The sequence below is a fragment of the Balaenoptera physalus genome (assembly GCF_965194825.1).
Source record: "Balaenoptera physalus genome assembly, chromosome: 2".
Classification (NCBI taxonomy): Eukaryota; Metazoa; Chordata; class Mammalia; order Artiodactyla; family Balaenopteridae; genus Balaenoptera; species Balaenoptera physalus.
Window position 1 is genome coordinate 119,686,722 of NC_138883.1, and position 13,490 is coordinate 119,700,211.

Consider the following 13,490-nt stretch of genomic DNA (forward strand, 5'->3'; position numbering starts at 1 on the left):
CAATTAAAAATATTGTTTTAATCTGCAGATTTCAAAATCCTGAATCCCACCTTTTCTTGAACACTTGGGCTGCACTCCCAGACCTTTATTCTACATGAGCTTTGGCTAACAGCTGCCACCTTCACAAAAGATATGACCTCTCCATTTTGCTGCAGTCTCCACCACTCTCTATTCTACTCATGGCTGCTTTCCTCATTTGTGTACCTGCCCCTAGAGTAGGCATTCAAGCCAGTTCTCTTTGTGTTCTCCAAAGCTTTATTTCCCACTGCCTCCTGGATGTTCCATGGGTACCTCAAACTCAACACATCATGACTGAGCTCACGTCCTCTTCCCCTGTGCCCCAAACCTCTTCCCCTCCAGTATTCCCAGTCCTAAACGATGAATCACAACCCATCCAGTCACCGAAGGCAAAGGCCTGGGCATCTCTGGGACTCCTGTCTCTCCCTCATCCTACTAACGATTCATCAACAACCCTGACGGTTCTGCAAACCTGCCCCCTGCCTGAGCCAAGCCACCGTCATCCCTGGCTGGGACCACAGGAGCCTTGTGACTGGTCTTCCTGCCTCCACTCCTGCCCCTCAAATCTGCTGAGCCCTCTGCAGCCAAAAAGGTCTTTAAAATGCAACATGATCGTGTCACTTCCTGCTTAGACCTTTTTGATGGCTTCCTCTTTTTCTGGGGGAAAAACCCAAACTCCTTATAAGGAAAAAAATCCATACTCTACAAGGGCCTAGAACCAAGGCCTGTCTCCCTTCCAGCCTCTTCCCACGCCCTCCCCTATTTTCTCTCCATACCATACATTCTCACCATATTTCAGCTCATTACTCTCCATATTTTTTCATTTTTTTGAAACAGGAGACATGATCTTTATACAGTAAACTGTACACATCTTATGTTACAGCTTGATTGATTTTCTTCTCCAATTTTTTCATTGTGATAAAATACTTTACATAAAATGTACTATATTAACCATTTTAAGCATACAGTTCAGTGGTATTAAATACATTCATAATGCTGTATAACCATCACTACCATCCACCTCCATAACTCTTTCATCATGTATAACTGAAACTCTGTACCCATTAAACAATAACTCCCCATTTCCCTGTCCTCCCAGCCCCTGGCAACCAGCATCTACTTTCCATCTCTATGAATTTGACTCCTCTAGATACCTCATATAAGTGGAATCATAAAGTACTTGTCCTTTTGAGACTGACTTTTTTCACTTAGCATAATGTCCTCAAGTTTCATCCATGTTGTAGCATATTGCAGAATTTCTTTCCTTTTTAAGGTTGAATAAAATTCTGCCATATGTGTAAACATGGTTTGCTTATTCATTCATCAGTCACTGGGCACTTGGGTTGCTTCTATGGTTTCAGCTTGACTGATTTTTACACATGTAAATAGCCATGTAACCACTACTCAGACTGAGGCATAGAACATTTCAGCACCCCAGAAGTCTCCTTCATGTTCCTTTCAGGCAACACCTACCACCCCCGTTATTAAACGAACTTCACTATAGGTTAGCTTTGCCTGTTCTTGACCTTCATATAGATGAAATCATATAGTATGTGTCCTTCTGTGTCTGGATTTTTTGCTCAACGTTATGCCTGTGAAATTCATCCATGTTGTTGTGTGTATTAGTAGTTCATTCTCATTGTTGTGTAGTATTCCACTGTATAAAAATATACCACTATTTATGCCTTCCACTATTAATGGGCATTTGGGTAGTGTTACAGGCTGAATTTTGTCCTGCCAAAATTCATGGATTGAAGCCCTAACTGCCAATGATATTTGGAAATTGGACCTTTAAGGAGGTCATTAAGGTTAAATGAGATCACAAGGGTGGGGCTCTAATCCAATAGGACTGGTGTCCTGATAGGAAGAGAGAGAGACATGGAAGAGGTAGTGTACAAAGGAAAGGCCATGTGAGGACACAGCAAGAAGGCAGCCATCTGCAAGCTAAGGAGAGAGGCCTCATCAGAAACCAGCCCCACTGGTACCTTGATCTTGGACTTCCAGCCTCCAGAACTGTGAGAAAATACATTTCTGTTGTTAAAGCCACACAGTCCATGGTATTCTGTTATGGCACCCTGATTAGACTAATACAAGTGGTTTCTAATGAGGGTCTATTACAAGAAAGCTACTTAAATATTATTCTACATGACTTTTGGTAGACATAGCACTTACTTCTGTTGAATATGTCTCCAGGAGTGGGTCACAGAGTAGATGCATTGGTAAAAAGAAAGAGAGGAAGAAAGAAAGAAAGAAAAGGGGAGGGAGGGAGGGTGGAGGGAAGGAAGGAAGATGACAGCAAGAAAGAAAAAAAGAAAGAAAAAAGAAGGAAGGAAGGAAGGGAACTTATTTGTCTCACAAAACCACATTACAACCAGTGAAGTCAGGACGCTATATTACTACCATCTAATCTATAGACCCAATTCCAATTTCATCAATTATCCCAATACTGTCCTTTATATTAAAAGGGTCCGGTCCACAATCACATGTTGCGTTTAGTTGTCAAGCATCTTTCGTCTCCTTCAGTCTGAGACAGTCCCTCAATCTTTACTTTCATGACTTTGACACTTGTGAAGATTACAGTCTCGTTACTTTGTAGAATGTCTCTCAATTTGAGTTTACCTGATACTATTCATCTTTGGCAGGAATATCACTGAAGTGATGCTGTGTTCTTCCCACTGTATCTTAACAGTTTGCACCTGGTCAATTTGTCCCATTACTGGGGATATTAACTTTTAACACTTGGTTAAGATGGAGTCTGCCAGGCTTCTCCACTGTTAAATTAATTAATAAGAACAACAAATAAATATTTTGTGGGAAGAGAGTTTGAGATTATGTAAATATCCTGTTCCTCATGATAATTTCACCCAATAGTTTTAGCATCCATTGATGAGTCTTGCCCGAATCAAATATTTCTACAATGGTTGCAAGATGTGGTTTTTCTAATTCCATTATTCCTTCTACATTTATTAGTTGGCATTCTACTCTAAGGAGGAGGTTTCTCTTCTCCCCATTTGTTTACTGATTTATTTATTTATGTGAATACAGACTGATGAATGCTTTCATTATTTATTTTGATGCTCAAATTGTCCCAGATCTGGGAATTGGGAGCCCTTCAAGTTGATTTTTGTGTCCTTTTAAAAAATTTTTTTAAATTGTGGTAAAATACACATAAAATAAAATGTATCATTTACATATTTTAGTGTACAGTTCATTTGTATTAAGGACACTTGCATTGTTGTAGCACTATTACCACTATTCATCTCCAGAACTCTTTTTTTTTTTCAGGGAGACCCAACCCCACGTAAGGAGGAGTTTTTTTTTTATACTTTATTTATTTTTCATTTTATTTATTCATTTATTTATTTATTTTTGGCTGCGTTGGGTCTTCATTGCCGCATGCGGGCTTTCTCTAGTTGCAGCCAGAGAGGGCTACTCTTTATTGTGGTGCTTGGGCTTCCCATTGTGGTGGCTTCTCTTGTTGCCAAGCACGGGCTCTAGGTGCGTGGGCATCAGTAGTTGTGGCACGTGGGCTCAGTAGTTGTGGCTCACGGGCTCTAGAGTGCAGGCTCAGTAGTTGTGGTGCATGGGCTTAGTTGCTCTGAGGCATGTGGGATCTTCCCAGACCAGGGCTCGAACCCGTGTCCCCTGCATTGACAGGTGGATTATTATTATTTTTTTTTTTTAGAATCTTCCCTTTGTTCTTGGGTTTTGGAAATTTCGCAATGACATGTTTAAGTGAGGGCATTTTTCGGTTCTTCAGCTCTGGGATATTCTCTTGATTATTTGCTAGATTATTGATTTAATTAATTAATTAATTAATTTGTTTTTTGTGGATTCTTAACCACTGCGCCACCAGGGAAGTCCCTCCAGAACTCTTTTCATCTTACAAAATTGAAACTGCACTCATTATACTCCCAGCCCCTGGCAACCACCATTCTCGTCTCTATTTCTATGACTGTGACTATTCTAGGCACCTCTTAGAAGTGAAACGATATAGTATTTGTCCTTTTGTGACTGGCTTATTTTACTTAGCATAATGTATTCCAGGTTCATCCATGTTGTAGCATATGTCAGAATTTCCTTCCTTTTCAAGGCCTAATAATATCCCACCATATGTATGACCACATTTTGTTTATCCATTCATTCATCAATGGGACACTTGAGTTGCTTTCACCTTTTGGCTATTGTGAATAATGTTGCTGTGAACGTGAGTGTACAAATATTTCTTTGAGTCCCCTGCTTTCAATGCTTTTGAGTATATACCCAGAAGTGAGATTTCTGGATCATATGCTAATTCTATTTTCAATTTTTTGAGGAACCACCATACTGTGTTTCATAGCAGCTACACCAAGAGTCAAAAAATGTTTCAATTTCTTTACATCCTTGCCAATACTTGCTATTTTTGGTTTTTTGATAGTAGCCATCTTAATCCTGGTGAGGTGGTATCTCATTGTGGTTTCGATTTGCATTTCTCTAATGATTAGCGACATCGAGCATCTTTTCATGTACCTGTTGGCCATTTGTATATCTTCTTTGGTGTAATGTCTATTCAGGTTCTTTGCCTATATTTTAATTGAATTGTTTGTTTTTTTGTTGTTGAGTGTAGGAATTCTTTATATATTCTGGATATTATCTTGTTTCCTTTTGACACGTCCCCATGATTCTTTGAGTACTTTCCAACTGAAACCATAAGATGTTTCAGATGTTCTACTACATAACCTGCCTCATCCCTGGAAGCAGCCATTTCTCCAAGGAGCCCTGGTTTCTTTTAGTGGAGAATGGCATTTAGAAGCAGATCTGGGTTCCAGGTTTGCACATTGCTCCTGTGTGGGGGCGGGGGGGGGAGTTGCTGTTCCTGGGCTCTGTCCGTGGTCAGAGCTAGAGAACATGTGTGTGTACTTATATTTATTTCTATATCCATATATTGAAAACCATAAGTCATATCAATAACTCTATTTCCAATCCACCACCACAGGATTCATTCTAGCTTCTCCCCTTTGCATATTTGCAACTTCCTTCTCCAACAGCAAGAAATCTGGCTCCCACCACCCTCGATATATTTACTTATTGCTCAGTCCCTCTGTATGTAGCCAATCTCCTGACCCCAATGGCTGCCACTTCACTTGGCCATCTCCTTGCTTCACCCCAACCCCACCCTGCTGCCTTCAACAAGTATTAGGAAAGGGGTAGGGGTCCTAATGTCTTTTTTAGTGAATTATTCAATTATTCAGGAAGGAAGGAAGGAAGGACTGCGTTGGGCTTTGAAGAGTGGGTGGACAGCTTCTGTGCATTTCTGCCCTATGTAATTAGCTGAAAGCTCAGGGACTGGCCTTTAAGGGCCCCCAGGGCTGTGACTTCACCCCTGCTTCAGTGTTCCTGGGAGGCTCCGGGGCTGGCCCCTGGTGCAGGGATGCCCATCAGACCATCATGACCCAGTCTGCTCTGGCTCTGCACTTGTAAGGCTGGATGAATGCCGGCAGCTGCTGGAGGTGGTGATGCTGCCCTGGGCCCACTCAGCACCTGAACCCCACCCAGAGCCCCTGGACCTGGCAGGGTCAGGCACGTTGCTGGGGCCTTGGGCCTCCCCACAGACAGGGGAACCTGGGCAGGCTGATCCCAGGAGGTCAGGCTGGAAATTGGAAGAGATTCATAACTGATACAGAAGCTCTTAGCTGAGCACCACCTCCTCCCTACCTTCCCCCCAACCCATGCATTTAAGCTACACGTTAGAGGTCCAAATTGTTTAAAGGTTTCCCAGTCATTCCAGCCACCAGAATATGAAAGGTTTTGCCTGCCATTGTATTCCAGCCTTTCCACTAACACAGGGACCTGGGGTGGGGTGGGCATGTCTGTCCAAAAGAAGCCCTGCTCAGGCCCACCACTAGGTTTCAGCCATCCTTGGCAGCCAGGCCGACCCGTGCCCAGCCTGTCTCTCAGCCCAGGGAGGCCGTAGGCATAAGAGCTCACTGAGACCTGCCACGTGCAGGGCCTTCGGGGGGCAATGGGAAGAGCTCCCATCCTAAGGGATCTCACAGTCCATTGGATGTCACAGATCCCCACCCAGGCAGGAAGCAGAAGCCCTGCCCTGTACACCCAGAGGTGCCCTGCCAGGGACTAGGGCTGAGGGAGCAAGCACCCCGAGGGTGCTGGAAGCGGTGAGGGTGACGGAAAATCTGGCAGAGGATCCCCAGAAAGGCGGGTCAGGCTTTCCAACAGATGACTGGGGTACATTTACGTGGGCCTGAACCTTATATAATTTGGGGGGCTCTGAAAGATAAATGATACAAAATTATGAACAGAATTGATACAGGATCTTGGAAGATGTCCTGAAACTTGAGCTTCATTAGCTGACTTGGAAAGCTCCTCCTGGCTCTCAGCCTGTCCTCACCTGGAGGTTCCTGGCTGTTCACGACTCCCCAGGCCTCATGTCCTCAGGAAGACTTTCAGAGCTGGCTAAGGACCCTCCTCTCTATTCCAGAGCATGTAGTTCTGTTCATTTTTCTCTCTCCCCTTCTAGAGTTCTTAAGGGTAGGTACTATGTCTTCCTTACACTGTCTCTAGTAGAAAGCAAGTGCTTAATAAGCATTAATAGAACAAATAGAAGAAAGGAAGGAAGTAACAAGATTTTGTTAAGGGGAAAGATACTTTAAACTTTAATTATGTGCCAGGCAACTTCCATGTATTATTCTGTTCTAATAATCCCAACAACCCATTCTCCCATTTTACAGATAGGAAAACTGAGATTTAGGGAGGGGAACTACTTGTCTGACTTGCCCAGATAGTAAGTGAAGGGGCCTAGATTTGAACCTGTTCTGCCAGACTCCAAAGCTCATGTCCTTTCCCCCTGTGGGTGATACAGGGGAGTGGGGTATCAGGCAGGAAGGGGAAGCTGGAGAAACCATGTCTTACCAGAAAGGAGACTGGTTGGTGGCCAGAAAGGGGAGCATGGGAACCAGGTGGGAAGTGGGGGATGGGAGCAGGTATGGGACACACACTCAAGAAAGAAGCAAGGTGGTAAGAAGCCAATTGGAATCCAGTCAGGGAGCCCCCCCTCCCCTCTCTTAGAAAAATATGACCCCCTGTGGCTCTATAGCGACTGAGGTCAATTCAGTTCAGAAAACTGGAACCAACATTTCCTGAGTGGCTGCCATGTATGTGGGCCTGGGTGCTGGGCAAGCAGACTGATTCTTACCCGGAGAGCTTGAGTAACTGCTGTCACACTCAGCAGAGGGTGTCAGTAGCCACAGGAGGCCCAGCCAGCGTGCCAAGTGTGTTCAGAGTAGGCGTGATCCTGTCTGGTCATGGAGTGGCTTCCTGTTGGAGGGCAGAGAGGAAGGAGAGCTATGGAACTTGGAAGTGAGTGCACAGCACTTTACAGTTTACAAAGCACGTCAGTGTGTGTAGTTGTCCCCAAGAGTGGGTAGGGAAGTAGAAACAACTGTATCCCCTGCGTGGCAGACAGAAGGTACACAGTTCATCTTTGCTAAGTTAACAAAAGGGCCGTAGAGTCCAGGAAGAATCTCCCTGAAGGACCTGTAAGGCGGGCCTGGGCAGGGTCAGATGAAGACCTCTATTTAGGGGACCTAAGCCTGGAAAAGTATAAAATGCCCCCGCTTACAAATTACAAATTAAAACAAAGCTAGTCCTAAATCACAAAATAAGAGAAAGGAAGTCCTACAATGGTCTGAGCTTTTCCACTATGACTCTACGATGATTTTTTAAAATGGATCATTTCTCCAAAACTTCTCATTTGGGGTGTGCCCTGCTTTGCTGGTGCCAAGGCACATTCGAAGCGTGGCCCATCCAGCCCTAGCTTGGCGACTCCACCTCTTACTGACTCTAGTGTGAACTCCTGGAGATAGGACCTTGGAAATGCAGACTCATGCCCAGCTGAGGGGTCCAGCAGGCCTGGATTTGACCGTGACATCATCGCTCAGCGGCCCTGTACATTCGGATCAGCCACTGAGTCTCTGTGAGCTTCAGCTTCCTTATCTGCACAGTGGACGCTAGTAGCTACATTGTGGGACTGGGCATGAGGGAAGATGAAATGAGGAATGTAAGGGCCTAGCTCGGGATCTTGTGCACAGTGTCTGCTCAGGGAGCACCGGGCAGGTCCTTAGCTTTCAGCAGCTCCCACCAGAAGCAGGCCTTGGCTGTGATGGAGCAGAATCTGGAAGCCAACTGAGTTAGAGGGGGTGGGGCAGCAGCGCCTGGCCTGGGAGCCGGGGTCTCTCCCATACCTGACCTAGCCAGACGGCTTGGCCTTAATTCTTGGCCTGAGAGGGGCCTTCAGTCCTTGGACCTGCCCCTCTGTCCTCTGGGCCACACGGAGGGGATTAGTCAGGAAGTGTGCACAATGGGCTTATTGTTATTGGAGTAATAGCTTTGGAAATGGAGAATTCCAGGGGTGGGGCGGGAGTGCTGAATGTTACTCAAGATTTTAGGGAAGCTTTTTTCTGAGGGAAACATACTCAGAGGCATGCTTTGGGTGGCCCATCCAAAAGCAAGCTCTCCTCGACCTGCCCCTCCCCTACTCTCCTGACTTACACCCCCTATACGCATCATGACCCCCTCGAATTCTCGCTCACATTTCCCCTGCCTTTGACCACCCCTGGGCCTTCACACCCTCTCTCTGTTGGAGGACTGCCCCAGGCTGTCAGAACCACTCTGCCTGTAACCACCCAGAACAGGAAGTGCCTGGAAATTTATGTCCTCCAAGGACTGGCGGTGCAGAGGTGTCAATACCCCAGCTCTCTTTGCCCCTGATGGGGACAGCTCTGAGGTGCCCCCAGAAGCTCCGCATGGGATTGGGCCAAAGTCACCCTCTGTGCAGCTTCCCCTGAATCTATACTCTTGCTTGGCTTCTTTCTCTTTGCTTCCCTGTCCCACTTCCCCATTCCTCTGCTGTGCTTTTCTCCTTGAGAGCTTTCTGATAAATCACTGTCACACAAATTCTGCTGCGTTCAGTCGGCCTCATGGGAACACAGGACCAGGCACAGCCGAGGGAGGAGTTTGGGAGAGGGAGCTGTGTGTGATGTGTGTGCCCGGTTGGCCTCTGTCCTTACAGAGGGGCAGGGGGCAGGAGGAGGAGGAAGGGGCCTCACTCACCTGTCTCCTCTGTAGCCCTGAAGTGGATGGAGGTGCTGACTGAGCTTTCTGATCGCATAGAGTGGGCCTGGACTACACGCCCATGGGGGCCAAGGCTGGGAGTTTAGGTCACCTCCTTCTTCAGCAGAGCACTTCTGCGAGAGTCTGGGAGCCACCCTTGCGGCATGGAGCAGGGCACACCCATTGCACAGGTGTGAGGCCAGCCATCGCGAGGCAGGTGGGGCAGGGCAAACTCTGTCTTTCAGCGGCCCTTCTCAAATCCTTGGCGCCCTTCCCAGAACTCCCACTCTGGGGGGGAAGAGAAGAATAAATTGTGTTCTAGGTGCCCAGCAACAAAGGCAAAGTGACTGAATGGCAGTAATGAATAGCGCGAGCAGGGAGTCAAGAGGGCAGGCGCAGGCCTGGAGCCTGAAGGAGCACAGAGACAATAAACAAGATTGCTACGGAGATCGCTTCCCTCCTCCTCCAACACAAAACACCTGCAGGCCTAAGGGAGGGGAGCCTACCAGCCAGCGAGGGCGGAGGCAGGACGGTGGAGTGGTTAGGGCCCGCCCCTTAAAGCCACCCTGAACCAAAGCGAGACCCTCGCTGTTCTTGAACCTTCGCCAGAACTCCCCAGAGAAGGTTGGCCAGGATGGGGTCGGGGGTGGGTAGGTAGGGTTACGAGATAAAATACAAGACACCCAGTTAAATTTGAATCTCAGAGAAACAATGAATAATTTTTAGTATAAGCTTGTCCTCAACATTGCATAGGATGTACTTATACTAAAAACTTATTCGTTGTTTCTCTGAAATTTAAATTTAACTGAGTGTCCTGTATTCATTAAGCAATATATTTTTTTCCCTAAATCTAGCAACCCTAGCGGGGAACAAAATGGTTGAAGAAACAGGATGTTTATCCCGGCAGCCGGCCGACACCGGGGGACAGGTGCCTTGGCTTTCAATTTCAGAAGGGTTGTCCTGCGAGAGAGTTAGAATCAGAGGATGAAAACAATTATATTTTGAAATAGCAGCTATATGGTCTGTTCTAGAAGAGCGTAAGTAGCAGAAAAAAGATACAGTGTTGGTTTCAGGTCTGGCCCTGCCTTCAGCTTCCATGCAACCCCAAGTAAGTTCTGCGTCTGAACCTTGGTCTCCCCATCTGTGTTCTCTGTGGACATGCCCTCTGATCCCACAGGCCCTGCGGACCATACCAGCCTGGTTTCTTTCCTTATTCCCATCACATTTCTCCAGCATGACTGCCCTGAGTTTCTGGAACATGGCCTGGTAAGGATGTAGAAACCAGTGTGTCTCCCTGGTTCTCCTGCCTGTGGACGTGGGAGCAAAGAGGATGAAGCAGGGCCCTGAGACCAGGCCCACGGGACTCATCATGCTGCCCAGACATGGCCCTGCAAGGGTCTTGCTCCAGTTAGCCCAGCATCTGGCCACTGGGCAGCCCTGCGCCCCCTCCTGGAGGAGAGATGCTTCTGTGTGGCCACTGGCTTCAGGATCAAGCCTCAGTGGAGGCTGAGGCCCTTCACCTTGGCCGTGGAAGCCTCTGCCAGCTTAGCCTTGTTGAAGAGGGCAAAGCCTCAGAGGAGATTCCCAATTCAGGCCTTGCTGGCCAGAACCTGTGGCCATCTGGAGCTTAGGTCCAGAGCTAGAAGGGCACTTGCAGGCCATTCACACCTACCCCTCCCCACTATGCACACGGGGGAACCAAGGCCCTGCAAGTGGAAGGCATTTGTGCAAGGCCAGTCCAGGACTCCATGGACAATCAGGGCTCACAGCCCCTGCTCAGTGCTCAGCAGCCTGCCACACATGACACCAAGCCTCAGAGTCAACTCATATATACTGTGCCAGGCACCCCCAGGAACACGTAAACCCCCAATAACCCGGCAGAGATGTCCCAGCCCCTGTTGCTTCACTGTGCCCATGTACACATGAGGCAAAGGAGGCTCACAGAACTGCAGATACTTGCCTGAAGCTGGTGAGTGGCAGGGCTAGCATTTAACCCCAGGTCCCCACCTGCAAATGGCTGCTCCCTCTGTCCTCTCCTCTGTTTGTCTGTTCATCGAGCTCTCTGCTGCTGGTTTTCCCCAAGGCCTCCCAGGCTTCTCCTGCTGAAGCCCTCCTTTCATCATTGCCCCCTAACGCCCCTCCAGCGCTGCACCTCACCACACCCCACCTTCCACCCCAGGGCTCTTGGCATTTGCACAGCTCTCTAGAGTTTACAAAACCTGTCCCAGTATATTATGTCACGTTGGTTTCCCCAGCTGAGGCTCCAGACGCAGCAGGGAGCACCTGCGCCTCTCGGGCAATTACCCTTGAGAGGCCAGAAGGCGCACCCATGTGCAAAGCGTTCCTTGTAAAATGTCAGGCTGTTCCCAGCAAACAGAAACGCGCCGAGCCAGCTCAGCGGTCGTGGGGAGGATCCCAGGAATTAAGGCCTCCCAGGCTGCAGCTCATCACCTCTCTTTCCTTGTAAGCATCAGGCCACTTCTCAGCACCTGCACGGAGAACAGAAGACCCTGCTCATCTGCCGCCCCGGGAGCTGCAGACTGGGAGTCTGGCTGCCGCTCCTCAGTCCTCCCGGCCCCAGATCCCCGTTAGGCCAGGCACGTGGTCCCGTGGCTCCTGCAGACATCTACCTGTGCCAGCTCCAAAAGGGCCCCAGCTGAGGACTCCTGACCAGTGGGGCAGGACTTAGTTTCTCTTTAGTAAGTCTTTCCTTATCAAGCTTTCTCTAGATCTCCAGAGACCTGTGTGCCCAGAGCGGAGGTGCTTTTTGCCAAGTCCTGGCTCAGCATAGAGTACACTGGACTTTGAGTCAAAAGACCTCAATTGAAGTCCCGGCTCTGCCACTTTTGACCTACATGTCTGGCAGGGCTGCCATGCACAGCTGCACAGGTTGTGTACTATGGCTATTCAAAGTGGGGTCCAGAGACCGGGCAGCAGCCTTATCACCTGGGAACTTGTTAGAAATACAGAATCTTGGGCCGCACCTCAGAGTGAATGAATCAAAATCTGTTTTAAGAAGATCCCCAGGCGATGATCCAAACATTGAAGTTTGAGAATCACTGATGTATAACGATCCCGGGAGCATCACTCACACAGGCCACGATGAGTGACAGCCCTGGAGTCCGGCAACGTGCCGGCCATGCTCAGCCAAATCCTCTTTGGGTCTCACTTCCTGGTCTGCCAAATGTAGATAATCACACCTTTCCCTCAGAGCTGCTGTGAAGCTGGAATGAGGAATGAACCTGAGAGGGCTGGTGCCCAAGGTGGGGGGCTCAGGTAGTCACTCACCCCTGCCTCTCCTGGGAGGTGAGCTTGGGAATTCTCACCACACTGAGGGCTTTTAGGAAAAATAAGATCCTTAGGCTGAGGAGCTAAAAAAGGATTTTAGGGAATCCTCTGCTCAAGCAGATATCCAGTTTTCACTCAGCAGTTTTACAGATGATTAAACCGAGGAAAGAGAGGTGAAATAGCAAAGCTGATGGTCAGTGGCTGAGCTGAGATTGGACCCTGGGGCCTTTTTTACCTCGCTGCTGCTTAAGTCCAGGCAGTCTCCTAAAACTGTTCTTGTAACTTATCCATCTATGCCTGTCCTCAGCACCTCATGGAGATAAACTGGAGGGAACTGGATGAAATTTACATCTTTTAAAGATAGAATACCTAAGCAAGGGACTTCCCTAGTGGCTCAGTGGTTAAGAATCCACCTGCCAGACGTAGAGAATGGACGTGAGGACATGGGGAGAGGGAAGAATAAGCTGGGATGAAGTGAGAGAGTGGCACGGACATATTACACTACCAAATGTAAAATAGATAGCTAGTGGGAAGCAGCCACATAGCACAGGGAGATCAGCTCGGTGCTTTGTGACCACCTAGAGGGGTGGGATAGGGAGGGTGGGAGGGAGACGCAAGAGGGAGGGGATATGGGGATATATGTATACGTATAGCTGATTCACTTTGTTATACAGCAGAAACTAACAAAACAATGTAAAGCAATTATACTCCAATAAAGATATTAAAAAAAAAAAAAAGAATCCACCTGCCAATGCAGGGAACACAGGTTCAATCCCTGGTCTGGGAAGATCCCACATGCTGCGGAGCAACTAAGCCCACGAGCCACAACTACTGAGCCCGCGTGCCACAACTACTGAAGCCCACACGCCTAGAGCATGTGCTCCGCAACAAGAGAAGCCACCGCAGTGAGAAGCCCGCACACTGCAATGAAGAGTAGCCCCCGCTCGCCACAGCTAGAGAAAGCCCGCGCACAGCAACAAAGACCCAATGCAGCCAAAAATAAATTAAAAAAAAAAAAGAACACTTAAGCAAGTAAATGGATAGCTCCTTCTCAGACTTAAATAGGGGAATGTCAG

The 13,490-nt window shown here is 47.9% G+C and overlaps 1 long non-coding RNA gene across 1 annotated transcript; it reads right to left on the reverse strand.

Annotated features, from left to right (window-relative positions):
- Window positions 1-2,638: 2,638 nt before the first annotated feature.
- On the reverse strand, window positions 2,639-9,809 carry LOC309656367. The gene is made up of 2 exons (XR_014261302.1): window positions 9,127-9,809; window positions 2,639-7,332 (listed from the first exon to the last, which is right to left on the reverse strand). It is a non-coding gene; the product is annotated as an uncharacterized lncRNA (long non-coding RNA).
- Between the last annotated feature and the right edge of the window lie 3,681 nt (window positions 9,810-13,490).